Raw genomic sequence first — 6,909 nt, forward strand, 5'->3', positions numbered from 1 at the left:
ATAGTTTGAACATTCTTTGGCATTATGTTTCTTTGGGATTGGAATGAAAACTGACCTTTTCTAGTCCTGTGGCCACTGCTAAGTTTTCCAAACTTGCTGATATATTGAGTGCAGCACTTTCACAGCATCATCTTCCAGGATTTGAAATAGCTCAACTGGAATTTCATCACCTCCACTAGCTTTGTTCATAGTGATGCTTCCTAAGGCCCACTTTGCATTCCAGGATGTCTGGCTTTAGGTGGGTGATCACACCATTTGTGATTATCTTGGTCACGAAGATCTTTTTTGTGCAGTTCTGTGTATTCTTGCCACCTCTTCTTAATATCTTCTGCTTATGTTGAAGTGAAGTGAAGTCGCTCAGTCAAGTCCGACTCTTTGAGATCCCTACCAGGCTCCTCCCTCTATGGGATTCTCCAGGCAAGAGTACTGGAGTGGGTTGCCATTTCCTTCTCCAGGGGATCTTCCTGACCCAGGGATCGAACCCGGGTCTTCTGCATTCCAGGCAGACGCTTTAACCTCTAAGCCACCAGGGAAGTGCTTATGTTAGGTCCAAACCATTTCTGTCATTTATTGGGCCCATCTTTGCATGAAATGTATCCTTGTTAGCTCCAATTTTCTTGTAGAGATCTCTAGTCTTCCCCACTCTATTGTTTTCCTCTATTTCTATGCATTGATCATGAGGAAGGTTTTCTTATCTCTCCTGCTATTCTTTGGAATTCTGCATTCAAATGGGTATATCTTTCCTTTTCTCCTTTGCCCTTCACTTATCTTCTTTTCACAGCTATTTGGATGGCCTCCTCAGACAACCATTTTTCCTTTTTGCATTCCTGTAAGCTAACATAAAGTACGCTGAGCTTAGCTATCATGTTCAGTGAAAGTGAAAGCATTAGTCACTCAGTCATGTCCAATTCTTTGTGACTCTATGGACCTTAGCCTGCCAGGCTCCTCTGACAGTGAAATTCTCTAGGCAACAATACTGGAGTGGGAAGCCAATCCCTTTTCCAGGGGATTTTCTTGACCCTGGGTCCGAAGCCAGATCTCCTGCATTGCAGGCAGATTCTTTACCAATTAAGTCGCCACAGAAGTTATCATCATTCTTAATAGCTTCTGTGTATCAAATGCGTTTTCAACTTAGGATATTTTCAATTTATGATTTGATTATTAGAATGTAACCCCAATTCCATCATAAGTCAAGGAAGATGTACATATTAGTGATAGCAATTCAATGGTCATATTTTAATTTAAAATATTTAGTGCATTCACATTTAATTTGAATATTCTACAATATAATATTTAATGCCTACATTTGGAATTATAAATGATAGGTGAAGCTAAACTTCTGCTTCTTTTTTGGTCTTCCTTCCCAGTTAAGCAAACATTTTGATTATCTCAATTATTTATGTAGTTCTGGAACTTTAAAAATATATATATATAATGCTATGGGTTTGTCCCTTTGAGATATGTTCTGCCTGATGAGTGTGTAGAAAGGTATAACTCATCTGTTAGGGTGATTTCAGGATGTCATGAAGGATAATGAATGGTGGGGAGCAAGAAAAGAGAATGTAAAATCTAAAACGCATAAGTGAAAATGTCCTTGTCTCCCTTTATAAAGTATTTAATGGAAAGACACTGAAAGGTTGTAAGTATGTGATGGCAAAGATCTGATACAGCCTCAGCCTTCTTTCCATCACAAATGAAAATTCTGCTATGTCTCATTAGAAGTATTTTCTTGGTATTTTTGCCATGAGTTTCTTTTTCTCCACAGCCACTCCGGCATGTTTAAATCTACCTTTGCTGTTTTATTGCTGGAAGTATTGCAATCATTTTCTATTTGGCTTTTATTTTTAAATTTACTCATTCTCCTACTTAGAAGACTTAAGTGTCTACTCAGATTCTTTAAGTTACAAGACTAAGTCTTAGCTTGCCTTTCAAACAAAGGAGGCCCTTTATTATTATTCACTCACTTACCTCTTCAGGTTCATCAACTGTGAATGAATCACACCAGCAACAAAACTTTGTCAAATGCAAGGAATTTCTTCAAGCTTCCTGTAGGGACTATAGTTTTGTGGATACGTGTATTCTGCTAGTTTTGCTTGGAATTCCTCTTTTCTTACTCCATTTCTATCTGCCTTCATTCTTTAAAATCAGCTTTAAATTTTAAAGATTTTAAAATCTTTAAAAACTGCTCTCTTTCTCAGTCAATTCCCATTTTTTCTGAGGGCCTCCTCTTCTGCACTTAAAGAGCATCCTTCCTGTAATGACAGTAAACGTGGTATCGCCTACCTAGTGAAATCTGGGGGGTTCAGGCATATTCGAATTATCTGTGTTTATCTATAGTTACATAACTAATTACCCTGAAACACAGCAAATAGAAACAACAAACTTTTGTTATCTTTTCATTCCTGTGGGTCAGGAATTCAGGAGCAGCTTACCTAGTGCTTCAGGTTCAGGTTCTCCCAGGAGGTCACCACTGAAGGGTGGGTTTGGGCTGAAGTTTTCTGATGGCAACACTTGATCAAGAGGATTCTCTTCCAGAGTGACCCACTCAATGTCCTTTGAAAGGAGGACTCAGTTCTATCTATGAACAGAAGGCTTCAGGTCCTTGCAGTGCGGACTCCTCCACAGTGATAACATGAGCACCCTCAGTACCTGGCTATTGGCTTCTCCCAAAGCAAACAATCTAAGAGCAAAACAAACTGCAGTGTTTCCTATGACCTAGACTTGGAACTCTGACTGCACTATTTCCTAGATACTGTATTAGTTACACAGGTTACAGTATTGTATTTGTTATCTGGTGTGAGAGAACACCACACAAGAGCATGAATCCAGGGAGGTGATGATCATTGTGGGCTATTATGAGTTTATAAAATTGAAAAACTTTAATATTACAGAAGACTATATTAATCATTTAAAATTATCTTAGAAGGTTTTCCTGGTGGCTCAGATGGTAAAGAATTCAACTACAGTGCAGGAGACCTGGGTTCAGTTCCTGGGTTGGGAAAATCCCCTGGAGAAGGAAATGGCAACCCACTCTGGTATTCTTGCCTGGAAAATTCCATGGACAGAGGAACCTGGGGGGGGCTACAGTGTATGGGATTGCAAAGGATTGGACATAACTGACCAAATAATACTTTCACTTTCAATATTATCTTAGAACATTCTCAGTTACTCTAATTTAATTGTGGAAGAAAATTTCCCCAATGATATTTGCCTTCATGGAGATCCCAAATTAAAATAAAAGACAGTAATTAAACATTAAGACTTTTCCATGACATATATATATGTGTGTGTGTGTGTGTGTGTGTATATATATATATATATATATATATATATATAGGCTTCCACCAATGGTTTAGTGGATAAAGAATCCACCTGCGATGCAGGAGACACAGGAGAGTCAGGTTTGATCCCTGGGTTGGGAAGATCCCTTGGAGGAGGAAACAGCAACCCACTCCACTATTCTTGCCTGAAAATTCCCATAGACAGAGGAGTCCGCTGGCTCCAGTCCATGGGGTCACAAAGAGTTGAACACGACTGAGTGACTAAGTACACATTCATGTGTGTGTGTGTGTATATGTTTTATACATGTTTCATTTTTACTACTATATTTTAATTTATGAGCAATTGTATATTTAAAGAAATAATTAATCATTTATGAAGAACGAATAAGAGGACAACATTTTCTTCTGAGTAGTTATATGGCCTTGAACCATCTATGGAACTTAATTGCATTTCACCTTTGCCACCACACATATCAAGTAATGTAACGAATTGTCCCTCACATCTCATGAAACTATTATTATGTCAGTCAGTTCAGTCGTGTTTACTCAGTTGTGTTTGAGTCTTTGCGACTCCATGGACTGCAGCACACCAGGTTTCCCTGTCCATCACAATCTCCAAGAGCTTGTTCAAACTCCTGTCCATCGAGTCAGTGATGCCATCCAACCACCTGATTCCTTGTTGTCCCCTTTTTCTCCTACCTTCAATCTTTCCCAGCATCAGGGTCTTTTCCAGTGACTCAGTTCTTCACATCAGGTGGCCAAAGTATTGGAGCTTCAGATTCAGTATCAGTCCCTCCAATGAATATTCAGGACTGATTTCCTTTAGGATGGATTGGTTTGACCTCCTTGCTATCCAAGTGACTTCTCCAACACCACAGTTCAAAAGCATCAACTCTTCAGTTCTCAGCTTTCTTTATGGTCCAAATCTCACGTCCATACATGACTACTGGGAAGGCCATACCTTTGACTAGATGGACCTTTGTCAGTAAAGTAATATCTGTGTTTTTTAATATGCTGTCTATATTGGCCATAGCTTTTCTTCCAGGGAGCAAGTGTCTTTTAATTTCATGGATGCAGACACAGTCTACTGAGATTTTGGATCCCAAGAAAACAAAATCTGCCACTGTTTTCATTATTTCCCCATCTATTTGCCATGAAGTGATGGGACCACAGGCCATGATCTTTATTTTATGAATGCTGAGTTTTAAGCCAGCTTTTTCACTCTCCTCTTTCACTTTCATCAAGAGGCTTTTAGTTTCTCTTTGTTTTCTGCCATAAGTGTGGTGTCATCTGCATATCTGAGGTTATTGATATTTCCCCTGCAATCTTGATTATGAGTGTAAAGAAAGCTACTGATAACAAGCAGCATTAAAAAGTTAAACGACTATGAAAAGGTAGTGCTAGTCACTCAGGCATTCCAACTCTGCCACTCCATGGACTATAGCCCACTAGGATCCTCTGTCCATGGAATTCTCCAGGTGAGAATACTGGAGTCAGTTTCTGTTTCCTTTTCCAGGGACTCTTCCTGACTCAGGGATCAAACCCAGGTTTCCTGCATTGCAGGCAGACCCTCTCCTGACTGAGCCACCGGGGAAGCCCTATGACAAGGTAAGGTGCCTTCGTTAGTTGATTTGCAAACACATCTCATAAATGGTATTTGAATATGTGAGCATTAGACATACATTACATACAAATGATAACCAATCTAGCTATTGTACAATGCTAATTTCTGGTGATTTTTCACAAGGCATTCTTTTTTGCTACCAGATTAGCTCCTTAAAGAGGTAAACCCACAATGCCACTTGTAAAGACACTATTGACTGTCAGGTATCACAAGTCTTTATTTAAGCTCTGTATAGAAGTGCAAATGAAATTGCAAGACTGGGGAGGTATGTAAAAGTACTAACTTTATCTACAAACCACAGAACGTTTAAAAAACCTTAAAATATTAACCATAGATTCTATTTTAGAATGTAAAAGGCAAACAATAAAGGCCATATGTGAATGAAGCAAATTACCCATTTATTCAAATTTCAACTTATGGGCCTTTCAAGAAAAATAAAAGTATTGATTGATAATGTTTCAAGGCATTTATAATTGGCACACAACTGGGAACATGGGCAGATACATTTCAGAGGGATTTCAAAGCAATTGCATCATTTATGTGCAACATTTTACAGTTTACTGTGGCCCTAGATTTGGTTTGTTTTTCCCTCTGAAGTCATTATTGAAAACATGAAGTAATCCTCATAGTCAACAAAAGAGTCTGAAATGCAGTACTTGGGTGAAACCTCAAAAATTACAGAATGATCTCAGTTTGGTTCCAAGGTAAACCGTACATCACAGTAATTCAGATCCATGCCACAGCCACTAATTCTGAAGAAGCTGAAGTTGAATGGCTCTAGGATGACCTACAAGATCTTCTAGAACTAACACCAAAAAAAAAAAAAATGTGCTTTTCATCATAGGGTATTGGAATGCAAAAGTAGGAAGTCAAGAGACATCTAGGTTAACAAGCAAGTTTGTCCTTTGCGTACAAAATGAAGCAAGGGAAAAGCTAAAAGAGTTTTGTCAAGAACACTGGTCATAGCAAGAACACTTTTCCAACAACACAAGAGATGATTCTATACATGGATATTATCAGATGATCAATATCAAAATGAATTCAGACTAATTATATTCTTCACAGCTGAAGATGGAGCAACCCTATAGAGTCAGCAAAACTAAGATCTGGAGCTGACTGTGGCTCAGATTATGAGCTCCTTATTGTAAACTTCAAGCTTAAAGAAAGTAGGGAAATCTACTAGGCCATTTAGGTATGACCTGAATCAAAACCCTTATAATTATACAGTGCAGGTGATGACTAGATTCAAAGGACCTGACAGAGTGTCTGAAGACCTACGGACAGATTCATAATGTACAGGAGGAAGGGACCAAAACCACGTCAAAGAAAAGGAAATGCGAAGATCCAAAGTGATTGTATGAGGAGGGTTTACAAATAGCTGAGAAAAGAAGTGAAAGCAAAAGAGAAAAGTAAAGATATACCCAATTAAATGCAGAGTTCCAGAAAAAAACAAAGATAAGAAGGCTTTCTGAAATAAATAGTGTAAAGAAATACAGAAAAACAATAAAATGGGGACAGCTAGAGATCCCTTCAAGAAAATTGGAGATATCAAGGGAACTCTACATGTGAAGATAGGCACTTTAAAGGACAGAATAGGCAAGGACTTAATAGAAGGAGAAGAGATTAAGAAGTGGCAGCAATATACAGAAGAATGATACAAAAAACGTCTTAATGACCTGGATAACCATGGTAATGTGATCACTCTAGTCAGAAATACTGGAGTGTGAGGTCAAGTGGGCCTTAGCAAGCATTACTATGAACAAAGCTAATAAAGATGATGGAATTCTAGCTGAGCTAATTAAAATCCTGAAAGATAATGCTGTTAAAATGTTGCACTCAAGATACAGCTAGTTTGGAAAACTCAGCAGTGACCACAAGACTGGAAGAGATCAGTTTTCATTCCATTCCCAAACTAGGGCAATGCCAAAAAATGTTCAAACTACCATCTTGCCCAGAGAATCCCTTGGACAGAGGAGCCTGGTGGACAACAGTCCAGGGTTCACA

The 6,909-nt window shown here is 38.6% G+C and overlaps 1 non-coding gene across 1 annotated transcript; it reads right to left on the minus strand.

Moving 5' to 3' along the window:
- Positions 1-460: 460 nt before the first annotated feature.
- Positions 461-533, minus strand: TRNAS-GGA (transfer RNA serine (anticodon GGA)). The gene has a single exon. It is a non-coding gene; the product is annotated as a tRNA-Ser (tRNA).
- Positions 534-6,909: the final 6,376 nt, after the last annotated feature.

The sequence above is a fragment of the Bos mutus genome, chromosome 12 (assembly GCF_027580195.1).
Source record: "Bos mutus isolate GX-2022 chromosome 12, NWIPB_WYAK_1.1, whole genome shotgun sequence".
Classification (NCBI taxonomy): Eukaryota; Metazoa; Chordata; class Mammalia; order Artiodactyla; family Bovidae; genus Bos; species Bos mutus.